The sequence below is a fragment of the Octopus bimaculoides genome, chromosome 26, assembly GCF_046866305.1.
Source record: "Octopus bimaculoides isolate indiv1 chromosome 26, ASM4686630v1, whole genome shotgun sequence".
NCBI lineage: Eukaryota > Metazoa > Mollusca > Cephalopoda > Octopoda > Octopodidae > Octopus > Octopus bimaculoides.
Window position 1 is genome coordinate 19,408,704 of NC_142953.1, and position 16,211 is coordinate 19,424,914.

Below are 16,211 nucleotides of genomic sequence, written 5' to 3' on the forward strand. Positions count from 1 at the left end.
TCTTTCGAGAAGAATTGCCTTTAGTTCTTCGAGTCTTTTATTTCGAGTTCGATAATTAGAGACAATTGTGCAAATTCTTCTCGCAAGGTTGAAGGGAATGTTTGTCTTTGTATGTTTTGGGTGATTGGAGGTGAACAGAAGGTATTGCTTGGAATCAGTCGGTTTGTAATGAATATCAGTCTCAATGCTGGTACCTATTTTATAATGAGAATGTCAAGAAAAGGAAGTTGGTCTTGACTGTATTCCATTGTAAATTGGATATGGTTGTTGACACTGTTGATTAGGGTTTTGAAGTCAAAGAGTTGGTCGAGTGTGTGGGACCATAGAATAAGGCAATCATCCAAGTAACGTTTCCAATTCTTCAACAGGTATTGGTGGAAAGACAGGCCATATCTAATTTTGGATTTGTCGTAGATCTGCAATTCTAAGTAGGCCATCACCAGGTCTGCATATGTAGGGGCAACTTTAGTCCCCATTGCAGTCCCTGATACCTGTCTAGGTGTTATCATTAAAATTCAAAAAATTGTTTTGAAGGATAAACTTAAGGCCCTCGATGATGAATTCTTTTTTTATTCTTTCTGGGATCTCATTGGGGTATTTTTCTAGCCAGAATTTAATGACTTCCAGTCCATATTGATGTGGGATCGTAGTGTAAAGATTTATTACATCAAAGGAAACAATGAAAATGTCTTTATCGGTATGTTTGGGTAGATGATTTAGTAGGTCCAGGTCATCTCTAACAATACTTGGTATGTGGTGAAGTATTGGTTACAGGAACCATGACAGACTAGCTCACAGACCAACCAAAAATAAAAATAAAAATAAAATAAATTTTCATTTTATTATCAGAGAATGTGTGATAATCAGTATGTAACACTACAAAGTTCATACAAAGCTTTATACTTTAAATATATTCCTCTTATTATCATCAAAGAATGTATATATGCATTTTAATATTCAAACTGTTTTTTAACATTTTTTATTATTCGCAAAGAGATTCGAAATCAAAACTGGCATGACAACCTTTCTATACAAGACAATGACCTCAAACTAAGTCATTTTACGTCAACCATACAAATCATATGTGCCAAATACGTGCCAAAAAGAAAGACCAGCAAACATGCCAATAGAATTCCCAGAGACAGGAAAATCCTTATGAGACACAGAACAAAGGTCCCAAACCAGTTAAATAGAGAACTGGGGGATAGGAAAAGGGCTAAATTAAAACTAACACTGTTAGAAATAGAAAACAAGATCAAACTCTCCCATGAATAGGAGAGAGCAGAGAAAGAGAAGAGAGCAGTAGAAAGCATAAAAACAAACCCCAAGGATTTCTATAGATTTGCAAAAGAGACTGCTACGGAACAGTATAAAATAGGACCCCTATTCCTGCCTAATGGCTCACTGACTGCGGACCCCACATGGATAAGTGAAATGCTCAGTGCACAATTCAAGAGTGTTTTCACTTCTCCTCTGAGCCACATGCAGATAAAGAACCCAGCTGATTTCTTTGACAATATCACTCAGCAGAAAAAGACTGCATTCATTACCTACATTGACATTGAAGAGGAAGATGTAATAGCTGCCATAAACAAAATGAGCTCAAATTCGGCAACTGGTCCCGATGGTTTCCCAGCTGTCCTCCTAAAGTGGTGTAAACAAGAATTAGCGGTACTACACCGGATACACTTCCAGAGTTTCCTTGCAAGTGGTAAACTTCCCAAAATGCTGAAGGAAGGCACCATATGTCCTATCCATAAAGGTGGAAGCAGAGCAGAGGCTGGGAACTACAGGCCCATCTCTCTGACTTCACATGTTAGCAAAGTCATGGAACGAATTGTTAGAAGTAGATTGATTGCGTTCCTAGAAGAAAATGACTTGCTGAATGAGACCCAGCATGGTTTCCGTCCAGGTAGAAGCTGCCTCGCGCAGCTCTTGCAGCATTATGACTGGGTCCTGAAGCAGCTACTTGACCATTCAAATGTTGATGTGATATATCTCGACTTTGCAAAAGCCTTTGACAAAGTTGATCATGGCTTGATATGTCACAAGCTGCGAAACCTTGGCATAACTGGTAAATTAGGAGAATGGCTGCATGACTTCCTGAATGGTAGAAGTCAGACAGTCGCTGCCAATGGAGAACTATCTAGGGAAACGCAAATATTGAGCGATGTTCCGCAAGGAACTGTCCTGAGGCCACTACTGTTCATAGTGGCCCTTCTGGACATGCCCACGGTCACTCAGAGAGCCACTGTCACTAGCTACGCTGATGACACAAAACTATCTCAGGCAATAAAGAACCCTGATGATATTGTAAACCTGCAGAATGACCTAAATGCAATATACGAGTGGGCTGAGCAAAATAATATGCAGTTCAATGCAAAAAATATTCAAGTACTGCACTACAAGGCCACAAGTTCCTCCCAACTGGCATACACAGGACCTGGAGGTACTGCAATCCCAGAACCACAAACAGTAAGAAACCTGGGCTTCAACATGTGTAGTGATGCATCATTTCACATGCACATTATCAAGTTGACAGAAAAAATAAAGGAATCTATTATTATATCCATAGGCGGATAGTTTTAGTATGAAGTGATATAGAGTGTGATGCGCTGAAAAAGAAAGAGAGAACAGTACTTGAATTGTAGTTTCATTCCAGTAGTAAATATCCGTGTAAAAATCCGTGTAAAGTAATCCTTGTGGGGATAATCCGGAAATAGATGTTGAAGTAAAGGCTGATATAGCAGAGATAGCAGAGGTGAATATATGCCATACTGCGTCCGATGGTTTTTGCTTGTTTACTTGAAGAATGTCCAAGTCAAGTGAAAAGTGAGCGCAGGGTAATTAGGTCAAGTCATGAAGACAGAATGGGAAAGGGGATGCTCATCCCCTCTATCCTATAAGATCAACTGACCATAAAAATATACCGCTACCATTTTCCACCTCAATCTCTCCTCTATCCCCTTTCCCATTCTGTCTTCATGACTTGACCTAATTACCCTGCGCTCACTTTTCACTTGACTTGGACATTCTTCAAGTAAACAAACAAAAACCATCGGACGCAGTATGGCATATATTCACCTCTGCTATCTCTGCTATATCAGCCTTTGCTTCAACATCTATTTCCGGATTATCTCCACAAGGATTACTTTACACGGATTTTTACACGGATATTTACTACTGGAATGAAACTACAATTCAAGTACTGTTCTCTCTTTCTTTTTCAGCGCATCACACTCTATATCACTTCATACTAAAACTATCCGCCTATGGATATAATAATAGATTCCTTTATTTTTTCTGTCTCCGATGAAGGGAAGTACTGGATCTTCCCAGAAACAGCTGTAAGACTCTATCCATAAAATACTTCTCCAACCTTACCATTGCTCTCTTTATCTTTTTATTTTTATATATTTACACACATATATATATATATATATATATATATATATATATATATATATATATATATATATATATATATATATATATATATATATATATACTATCAGTATAACCCGACCTTGTCCGGGTGTGACTTATTATGCCATCTACGATAAGTCTTGCTAGCTGAAAATCAACTAAAAAAGAAAGCCTTACAACGAAAAAACCCTTATGATGTAAATATGTTCATAATTCAAAAGACGATGAAATTAATAGGGAAAGTCTGAAGGCTGTTTTCCGTAAAATTATTAAGCATACGTAAATTTCATCCGTGTAATTGGCTATAGAAATGTTTGTGCAAAACAACTTTTTGCGCTGCCCTGATTATACATAGCAGGGTAATCCCTTTTCACAGGAGCTAGGATAGCAATTCGTGATGAAGCAATTGCTGGCGATCTGTTGCTAAACAGTTTTGCCAGAATTCTATCAGATTGGGCAGAAGGTGTTGATGCACCATTTTGCATTATGTTCAAAGTAGCTACTGGAATGTGGTGAATTGCTGCAGTCTGTGGCTGTCATATTAAACCGGTTGCTGTCTTTCCCCAGCAAACTCTCTTCTTTGGAGGCATAATCTATGTATATATTAAACAGAACAACAAAAGTTATAATAGATGGCAGGGTCGGTACTTTTCACATATCTGTAATTTTTCAGATTAACACCCGCACGATTACCCAACCCTAATCCTAAACCTAATCCTAACACTAACCCTAACACTAACCCTAAACCCTAACACTAACCCTAACCCTGACCCTAAAAAACGTAACCGTAACATTAATCCTAAACCCTAAACCTGACCCTAAAACCCTAACCCTAACACCCTAGTGAAAATCGTGGTAAATTTACAAAACATTGACGAACATGAGTTATATTTTACTGAATGATTGTGTACTTGCACGTGTATGCTTTTGAGAGAGCGAGAGAGGAAGAGGCAGAGAGGGGGAGAGAAAGGAATAGGGGTAGTTAAAAGTTTTCTTATAACTGCTTCTCTTCACTGCCTATTACTTCATTAGAAATCTAAGGATGCACATAAGCACATAATAGAGAAAAATGAAACAAATATGGACGACTTGCTCCGAAACACCACCGAGTGGGGAAGACTTCTCAAAAATAACCTGCAGTTGTTTACTTCAAAATTCCTACATGCTTGAAATGTACATACATCAAGGTACATTTGTACAAAATTTCATGAAAAACTATTCATTTTCCTGGAAGTTAAGAGGAATTTAAGTGGAATTTCCGAATATTGTACCCCACCCCCTTCCAAAACACTTTCAGCGAAAATTTTTGTATATTTGGAATCTACATAATAAATAATATACGCATAGAAAATTTCATTAAAAAATATTCATTTTTATGAAAGTTATGACCTCCCAAAGTTGGAGGATACAACTCTGTAGTTATGCCATCAATCTTTTGTAAATATACCACGTTGTGAATGATTGTGTATACTTGCACGCGTATACGTTTGAGAGAGCGAGAGAGGAAGAGGGGGAGAAATGAATAGAGATTGAGAGCAATGTGTATGTTGTTGTCACAGGTAATGTATGTGTGGTTGTGTGTGTTTTTACGTATCTAAGTTATGAAAAATAGGTAAAGAATACTGAGATGAAAGTTGTATGTATCACTTTCTCTTTCTCTCTCTCTCTCTCCCTCTCCCTCTTTTACTCTTACTCTCTATATTTTTATGTTGAGCGCGTGTGTAAGAATGGCGTTCCAGGTAGAAGGGATGAAATATAAAAGTTGCTAGAAACGACAGCCAAATCTCCCTTAAATCAGACAAAGTAAACGGAATTTTTAAAATCTAATTACTGTACTGGAAAGTTCACATCCAGAAAATTCCATTGATGTAAAAATTTTTACGAAAAAGTGGAAAATGTGGATTTCTATAAACATTCAAAAAGGCTTCACACAGACACACAACTTCAGATTTATATATTAAGATATATATATATATATATATATATATATATATATATATATATATATATATATATATATATATATATATATATATATATATATATATATAGAGAGAGAGAGAGAGAGAGAGAGATTTAAATTTATATATATATATATATATATATATATATATATATATATATATATATATAATATAATATAATATAGGATAAATTCTTTATAAGAATTTATCAAGTAGTCAGCGTGAAAAAACCTCATAATGAAAAAAATAACGAAAGATTTCGTAATGAAAAAATTCATCTTTTCTTCACAGATATATTTAATTATATATAAAGGGCATTAACAAGAATCACCGTGGTAGGTGATTCTTGTTTATTTTTGTATATCTTGACCATACGTGTACTGATGAACAAAAGAATACAGGTTACTTCACAGTTTTTTCTGTATTTGATTGAGAAACCAGTGGTCTACCGTTGAGTTAAATGTTTTTAAGAGATAAATTTTGAAAAGTTGCATTCCCTTGCTTTCGGTAAATATGGTGCTTATTTTTGGTAGTTTTCTGACTTATTTACTCCCTCGATAGCGTGAGGCATTGATACACAGTTAATGCCCTTTATATATAATTAAAAATTATATATATATATATATATATATATATATATATATATATATATATATATATATGACGACCGCTCCATCTTGACAGACGATAGCCATCCCATCAACAATCCACACATATCATCACGCAGTACAATCGCTTCGTTGGTGAGCCCTCAAGTGACTTTGAAGTCCGGCTGCTGAACGACAAGGTCTACAGCACAGATGACAAATGTTCAAGCCTCTTGATCCTTGCTCGCTGGTATCTGATTCTAAGGAAACGCCTCTGTGAACCAGCATATGTCTCTTAAGTCCGGGTATTGTTTTACAAACCTTGTGAGATATGCCACAGGTCGCAGAAGGCGGTTGGTATTTAGGGTGTCTGGAATTTCTACCCTCATGTGTTTTCATGTGATTCACATATCCTGCTTTTGACAGAAGAACGCGATCACATACAGTACACATCCTATACTCTCCACTGATTACAATTTTTCCCTTTCGACAGGCCCGCTTAAGCTCAAGTTGCTGAAGCATCTTTTCCTCCCAGACATCACAGCTCGTCCTGACAACAGCTCTCCACTTGCTTCGATCCAGAACATCTTCCCAATTACTTTCATACATATCTAGTTTTTTTAGGTTTTGCTTAATGCAATCTTTATACCTCTTTCTCGGTTTCTGCCGCAGTCGCTCACCAGAGCTGAGCTCACCATAAAATAAGCGCTTCGGCAAACGATCATCCTTCATTCTAATTACATGCCCAATCCATCTCATTTGGGCCAGGATAATATGTTTTTCAACTGAGCTACAGTGCGCCCTGCGCAAAACCTCTGTATCTGCTACGAAACTCTTCCATTTTACTCCTAGGATGCGTCTTAGGCACTTTTGATGAAACCTTTCTAGCATCTTTACATGACGCTTGTAGGTGGTCCATGTTTCGCCCGAATAAAGAAGTGCAGTCAATACACACGCTTTGTAGATGCTGATTTTTGTCTGCAGGGAGATATCTCTATCAGCCCATACTCGCTTTTCAAGCTTTCCAAATGCAGCACTTCCCTTCGCTATTCGATGGTATATTTCTGCATCAAGACCACCATCCCTTGACAGTGTGGTTCCAAGGTAAACGAAGGTGTCAATGACTTCTAGTCTTGTTCCATTCACGAAGATGTTTGGTTCAGTGTATATTTGTCCAGGTGTGGGGGTAAGCATTACCTTGGTTTTTCTCAGACTTACTGTGAGTCCAAAATATGTACATGCAGTGGAAAATCTATCCATTAAATGTTGCATATCTTCCTCTGTATGTGCCAGCAAGTCAGCATGATCAGCATAGAGCAATTCTCTGACAAGTACTCTGAAAACCTTTGCCTTACATTTAAATATGCTACCAGATGTCCGGAATCTGATTCCAATGCCCCTGTTACAATCCTCAAATGCATACCGAAGCAATGTGGCAAAATATATAGAGAAAAGTGTAGGGGCAGGAATATCTACCTGTTTTACACCGTTGTCCACTGAAAATTCATCAGATAGATTACCATAGATTGCAATTTCTCGAAGAGGCTCACAAAATGTGTCGGGCAACCAAGTTTGCACAAAACAATCCACAGTGCGTCCCTGTTTACCGTGTCAAATGCCTTAGTTAGATCTATAAAAACCTGGTATAGTGGCATTTGTTCCTCTAAACATTTCTCCTGAACCTGCCTTGCAGAAAATATCATATCGATCGTTCCCCGCTCGGGTCTGAAACCACACTGTTCCTCAGGAATCACATGTGGACACACATTCTCCACGAGACGTTCTAACATGATCCTCGAAAGTATCTTCCCAGTATGTGCCAGGAGAGTTATTCCTCTGGAATTACCACACACTGATTTGGGTCCCTTACCTTTGTATATAGGGATTAGAATGCCGTTTATCCATTCCTGTGGCACAGAGGACTCAGTCCAAACTTGACACAACAGGCTATGAATTTCGGAGGAGATGTGATCCCCACCTGCTTTCAGAATTTTAGCTGGAATACCATCCAGCCCAGGAGCTTTGTTGGATCTCAGTTTCCGTATTGCCAGTTTTACTTCTTCAATGGAAGGCGCATCGTCCATGTGTTGCATTATCACTCTTTGGGGGATATTATTTATGACATCCATGTTCACTACAGATGGATTATGGAAAAGTTCCGCAAGATGCTCCCTCCATCTGCTCATTATTCCAGGAGGATCCTTAATAACCTCATTTCCGTCTTTTGATTTCAAGGGAACATACGTTGAGGACTGCGGTCCAAAAGCTTATCGCAATAAGCCGTACAAGTTTTTAATGTCTTTCCTTTCATAAGATGCCTGTATTTCCTCAGACAAATTACTCCACCAGGTATCTTTGAGCCTCCTTAATTCCTTTTGCAGTTCTGCTTTCTGCGCTCTGTATACCTTTTCTAGTTTTTCTTTGCCCTTAATGTTTGGGTTAAGAAGTTTTTCATAAGTAGACCTTTTTGTTGCCAGTAGCTCATTTACCATTGCATCATTGGAGTGAAACCAATCTCTATGTTGTCTCCTCTTAAAACCCAGCACGTCCACTCCAGCCTTATATAATCCTTCTCGAAAAGATTGCCATGAACCTTCAAAATAAATATTACTGCATCTATCCCGAAATAGCTGTGAGACCTGTGGCTGTTTAAGTTGTCCTACATCAATTTTTAGGGGGACTCGCACACCTACACTGCGCTTTCTTGGACGAACCCTGAATTTGAACTTAGCCCTAACCATTTTGTGATCAGTATCACAATCAGCTCCTCGCAATACTCTGAGACTACACAAATCCTGTAGGTCAGATTTCCGAGTTAATACAAGGTCAATCATGTGACCTTGCTTTGATCTTGGATGAATCAAGGTGACTTTATGTTTCAGCTTATGGTGAAAAAATGTGTTCCCAACAGCCAACCCTAGTTCAGAGCACATTTGTAGCAGGTGTAAACCATTTTTGTTCACCTTACCTATTCCATACCGCCCAAGTACATTCCAAGCACTATTGTCCCTGCCAACACGTGCATTGAAGTCGCCGAGCACAACCAACTTCTCATTCAGAGGGACTGAGAGGATACTACTTCTAAGTTCCTCATAGAATGCATGGATATTTTCTTCATTTGCTGAGAGTGTGGGAGCATAGATGGAGAAAACAGTCACAAAGCGTCCACAAGAGAGAGGGATCCGGAGTTTCATCATACGGTCATTTATACTTTGTGGTTGTTCTAGGTCTTTCAGTAAATTACTTCTAATTGCAAACCCAACACCACCCTCCCTTTTCTCTCCCTTTGGCCTCCCAACCCAGAACACTGTGAAGCCGGTTGCTCTTTCAACAAGATGATCTTCACCTGAACATCTTGTTTCAGATAGAGCTGCAATATCAACATTAAGACGTCTCAGCTCCTTAGTTACTAGAGCTGTTCTTCTTTCAGGCCTATCCGCTCGATCCAAGAGAGTTCTCACATTCCAGCATGCCAAGTTAAGTAAAACCTTTTTCCTCGCATACTTTTTATTATTGCTTATATTTCTTCGTTCGTTCCTGCTATATTGAACCACCGTTAGCCGCAGTAAACTAACCAGCAGAGTGCGGACAGACAATTTTTAATGCACCTTTTCTAGCACCTTCCCAGTATATCCAGGTGAGCAGTGTTCTCCTTAAAAGGGCTGCTCAGACACAGGACTCTCCACCGAAAACAGCCGCTGTCCATGAAGACATGTTAGCGATGTTAAGATAAGAACCCTGCCGCCTTATGTGCAGATTTGTAACTGTATGCTTCCAACCGGTCAAGTCTGCATACGTCGCCACTCCTCCATCGCCACAGGACTTTTCTCTCCTCCTTTCTTCTTTCTTCCTCTCCTCTCTTGCCCTTCTCACTCCTTTTTCCTTCCTCCCCCCCATCCATCCTTCCTCCTCCTCTCTCTCTCTTTCTTTTCCCTAATTTTTTCTCGGGTCATACTAAGATGACTGTGATTTGACAGTGTTTTGTCATGTTGGGGACATCTGTACTTCATTGGATTTTAGTGACAAACGCTTGTACAACACCTTTGCCACTCTCTAGGTCAAAATAGTATAATCCAGTGACAAGCGAGAGCAAGATGACTAGTACTAAGTTGACTGCAGGTTTTATATCAGAGTATCCTCTCCTAGGCTTTTCCTATACTGGTTGTCCCAACCACGACCTCATAAAAAAAAAAAAAGAGCCCAGTCTGCTCCCACAGAAGTCATGGACCTGGTTTTATGTCGGAGTGTCCTTCTCCTAGAAGAGTTGCCTTCACTTGGCTAATGGGCCTCGTCTACCCCACATATTAAAAAAAAATACATAGAAAATACATAGAAAAGTCAATATAAAAGATGTAGATATGAAAGGAGAAAAGTAAATGCAATGGAGATACATATAAAATATAAAATATATATTAAAAAAAACGATGTGTAAAAAACACATAAATACGATGTGTAAAAACACATAAAGATACATAAAAAGTAAATATAAAAATATATAAAAAGTAAATATATAAAAAAAAAATACATATATATATATATATATAAAAAGAAAGGCATATAAAAATATCTACACACACAGCACAGCACAACAACACGCGCACACAGAATTTAAACACACACACAGAAACAAACATTGTTGGGTGGACGTTACTACACAGTAGTTCTTACGTCTTTATATATATATTTATATTTATATTTATACTTATGTTTATATATTTATATTTATATATATTTATATCTATATATATAGATATATTTGTTTATATATATATATATATATATATATATATATATATATATATATATATATATTTATATATATATATATTCATATATTTATATATATATATATATTTATATTCATATATATATATATATATATATATATATATATATATATATATATATATATATATATATATATACATTTATATTCATATATATATATATATATATATATATATATACATATATATATATATATATATATTCATATATATTCATATATATATATTAATATATATTCATGCTAGAGTAAAAGTCAGACTGTATGACGCATGTGTACGAACAGCCATGCTACATGGCAGTGAAACATGGGCTGTGACTGCTGAGGACATGCGTAAGCTCACAAGGAATGAAGCCAGTATGCTCCGCTGGATGTGTAATGTCAGTGTGCATACCCGTCAGAGTGTAAGTATCTTGAGAGAAAAGTTGAACATAAGAAGCATCAGCTGTGGTGTGCAAGAGAGACAATTGCGTTGGTATGGACATGTGGCGAGAATGGACGAGGATAGTTGCGTGAAAAAGTGCCACACCCTAACAGTTGCGGGAACCCGTGGAAGAGGTAGGCCCAGGAAGACCTGGACTGAGGTGGTGAGGCAAGACCTGGACTGAGGTGGTGAGGCAAGACCTTCGAAAATTGGGCCTCACTGAGGCGATGACTTCTGACAGAGACCTTTGGAAATATGCTGTGCGTGAGAAGACCCGGCAAGCCAAGTGAGACCTAAATCCAAGGCCTCTGCCAGGGGTGTAGCTAGCGCACTTATGCGTACCTTTCCTTCTTTGGACACTAAACTCTGCTTGCAAAGACCTGTTGAGGCAAGTGAAATCGAAACCGAACTAAATTCAACGACTGGCACCCATGCCAACGTCGTCTCCTTCATTGGACACGAAACTCAGCTTGCGAAGACTTATTGGGGCAAGCGAAAGCGAAATCGGGATGGCACCTGTGCCCAGCGTCACCCTTCTGGAACTTGTGTCCGTGGCATGTGTAAGGACTTTCGAGCGAGATCGTTGCCAGTGCTCCTGGACTGGCTCTTGTGCGGGTGGCACATAAAATACACCATTTGAGTGTGGCCATTGCCAGTACTGCCTGACTGGCCTTCGTGCATGTGGTACGTAAAAGCACCCACTACACTCTCAGAGTGGTTGGCGTTAGGAAGGGCATCCAGCTGTAGAAACTCTGCCAAATCAGATTGGAGCCTGGTGTAGCCATCCGGTTTCACCAGTCTTCAGTCAAATTGTCCAACCCATGCTAGCATGGAAAGCGGACGTTAAACGATGATGATGATGATGATGATGATGATGATGATATATATATATATATATATGTATATATATATATTTGTATCTATATTTATATATGTATATATATATATATATATATATATATATATATATATATATATATATATATATATATATATATATATATATATATAATATATATATATATGTATATATATATGTATGTATATATATTTAAGGAACTGACCGAGACCTGTTGACTTCTGACCTAGACCTTTGGAAATATGCTGTGTGTGAGAAGACCCGGCAAGACAAGAGAGACCTAAATCCAAGGCCTCTGCCAGGGGTGTAACCAGCCCACTTATGCGTACCTTTCCTACATTGGACACTAAACTCCGCTTGCGAAGACTTATTGGGGCCAGCGAAAGCGAAATCGGGATAGCACCTGTGCCTAGCGTCGCCTTTCTGGCACTTCTGCCCGTGACATGTGTAAGGATTTTCGAGCGAGTTCGTTGCCAGTATCGCTGGACTGGCTCCTGTGCAGGTGGCACATAAAATACACCATTTTGAGCGTGGCCGTTGCCAGTACCACTTGACTGGCTTTCATGCCGGTGGCACGTAAAATCACCCACTAGACTCTCAAAGTGGTTGGTGTTAGGAAGGGCATCGAGCTGTAGTAACTCTGCCAAATCAGATTGGAGCCTGGTGTAGCCTTCTGGTTTCATCAGTCCTCAGTCAAATCATCCAACCCATGGACGTTAAACGATGATGATGATGATGATGATATACATATATATGTATAATTATATGTATTTATTCTATCCTAATAAATAATAATTCTGATAGAATAAATGGGTTAATAGAAACCAAGGTAGCAAAGATCACAAAATAACTGTGGTGTAATTCCTGTTGGTGAGGCAGAAACTCCTTGATATTTTGCGTATTTGAGTATATTTAAAAATTTAAGGAATGGAGAAAACACATGTTATAACTGCATACTTTATTCTGACATATGTTTCGAAGAATTACAATTTATGTGATCCATAAATATATATATATATTCATATATATATATATATATATATATATATTCATACCCATTGAAGTTTTCTCAAAAAAATATACCTAGCCCTGCACAGAAGCAATATCTTAAAAGTCTTATAGAGAAAACAGATGAGTTTGTTCGAAGATTGAGATGGAAAGCCTTCTTCTTTGACACTAAACAAAAAACTAACGGAAACAAATACAGACTTAAATCTTCCAGGTATCCACCCCCTATTCTGGAATTAGAAGCCAGCGAAAAAGACCTTTTCGATCTTATTAGAAAAAATAGATTCCGTAAATATACCAACCATCAACAGAGAGATATGAAAGAAAAAATCACTGAAATTAACAACTCGAATAAGATCTTCATTAATTCTGCCAAGACAAAAAACTTATATGCGGTTGATAAGGACGTTTACAAGCGTCTAATTTTGAATAGCATCACAGATACATACAAAAAAGATAACACAAATTTATACAAATAGATGAACTTGGAGCCAAGAAGAAGAGCTAACAATCTTAAGATTAGTGATAGGACAGAATACCTTTCGCCCAACCTGGATAGAATACCTTTCCCCACGAGTCAATTTTAATAGAAACCCCAAATGTAGATTGATTAATCCTGCAAAAACAGAAATTGGGATTATTTGCAAATACATTTTAGATCGCATTTTAACTAAGTCAGATAGCAATTTAAATTTACGGATTTGGTAAAATAATAAGTCAGTAATAGATTGGTTTAAAGGGATTAGCCATAATCATAACTGCAAATTTACGCGGTTTGATATTGTTGATTTTTACCCATCAATATCCAGACCTTTGCTCCTGAAAGCATTAGAATTCACCAAACAGTATGTCAACATCGATAGCTCAGAAATAGATATTATCATACATGCAAGAAAATCACTTCTTTTTTATGAGGAATCTACCTGGATTAAAAAGAGTGAGGATTCTCTTTTCGATGTCCCGATGGGGGCATACGACGGGACTGAGTTATGTACACTTATAGGAGCTTATATTTTGCACAGTCTGAAGCTAGAATTTCCGTTTATAGACGCAGGATAGTATAAGGATGACGGCCTTATAGTTACCCATAATTTAAACGGCCATGAATTAGATAAACTTAGGAAGGATATAATTGCTTTCTTCCAAAGGATAGGCTTGCGGATTACAATAGATACTAACCTCAAAAAAGTAGATTTCTTAGATGTAAATTTAGACTTGAATTCAGATAAATTCAAACCTTACCGCAAGCCTAATGATAAACTATCTTATATTAGCAAAGAATCCAATCATCCGCCAGTTATTCTTAGAAACTTAGTTAGTAACGTAGGTAGGCGAATATCGTCAATTTCTTCGGATGAGGCAACATTCCAAAACGTAGCACCTTATTATAATAATGCATTAAGGAATAATGGATTCTCTGAGAGGATCCACTATACCTAATTTAATGCTAACAACAACATAACACGTAGAACTAAGACTAGGAAAGTTTTGTGGTTTAACCCAGCTTTCAATATGGCCGTAAGAACTAATATAGGTAGGAAATTTTTAAAATTAGTCTCTAGACACTTTCAACCTGACCATAAGTTGTATAGAATATTCAATAGAAAATCAGCTATTCTTGCTGCAAAAACTCCGCCTCTTTGATTAGCCAGCACAACAAGATAATTGCTACAACCCATAATGCCGATTCTTTTCCAAAAAGCTGCAATTGCAAAGATGGAACCTCCTGTCCATTGGAAGGGAGATGTCTGGATAAAGGTATCGTGTATAGAGCCAAAGTCCAGATAGAAGGCTCACACGAATATAGAACTTATACAGGGGCTTCTGAAAATTCATTCAGATACCCCGAAAATAGGACAAAGACTAGCCTGGCAAAATACGCCTGGCAATTAAAAGAAAGCAAAACCCGACCTTTCAACGTGACATGGAGGATTTTAGATAGAGCATCGCCTTACAGGCACGGTGCCCACAAAAGACCAATTAAATGTGATTTGTGTCTATTAGAGAAATGTCGGCATGGGAAAGACGGCAAAAACTGCCGGTTTGCCCACCCGACACCCCGCCAAAACTACAGGGACCTTAAGGAGAAAAACTTCCCAGAGGAAAGACAACGAATGTCTCCAAGGAAAACTTTACAAAAGAAGTGCGCTCTTCAGAGGTTATGCGCAACGCAGCAGCTGAACAAGAGTCTTTTTTGTACATGGTGTAAAAGATTGTGCAGCAGCTGACCTGGCTACACCAAGCACAAACAAGGAACCTTGCCCACCACTGCGCAAGATCACCACAGTCAACAAACACGGGATGGCCTCCTCTAACGCCTGCACAGTCGTCACGCCAATATTTTTACTAAATATTAGAGGCCTGTTGCATCATAATAAAAGCAAAATTTCTTTCCTGAGAGACCTTGCTGCATGTAATCAAGCCCTATGCATAGCACTCACGGAAACTCACCTCAGCCCTGATATAGAGGATGCAGAAGTACACATACCAAAATATGCCATACTGCGAACAGGCAGAAGGGAAAGGAGCCATGATGAAGTTGCTGTATACATCCATGACGACCTCACATCCCAGGTCTTACTGTCATACTCAAATTCGGTATGTGACACTCCAATTGTATACATAAGACAACACAATATAGTCATATGCAATACATATTGCCCACTGGATGCTCCAAACCACATATGCAAGTTTGAAGATTGCCTAACAAGATTTAAGAAATCCTCATGAAACTGGAACACCACGTGACCATATGGGTGATTTCAACTTCCCCAACGTCAAATGACCCGAAGGTCTCATGCTCTCAGGAATGATTCATTGCAAGCAAGCACAGGTGGAGTCACTGCTCAACCTCACCAATGCCCTATTCATGGAGCAAGCTGTATTCAGACCAACTAGGGCAAATAGCATTTTGGATCTCTGCTTCACGAACAATACGGACATCATTCATGATGTGAAAGTGACGCCGACACTAGTTTCGGATCACAACATAATAGAGCTATATATGCTTGGGCCGAAAGTAACCAGAAACATACAGCCTAAAGAAAGCACCCGAAATCTCTCCAATCTGAACTTCCACAATTTCCACTGGAAATCGATCCAAAAAGAGATCCTCAGACAGGACATTGACATGAAACTAAAACGTTTCATGTCTGTT

General features: G+C 38.2%; 1 protein-coding gene across 7 annotated transcripts in view; it reads right to left on the bottom strand.

The window, feature by feature from the left end:
* The window catches only part of LOC106881065 (uncharacterized), a 368,052-nt gene that overhangs the window by 253,555 nt on the left and 98,286 nt on the right, over positions 1-16,211 (bottom strand). The gene's annotated exons all lie outside the window — the stretch shown is intronic.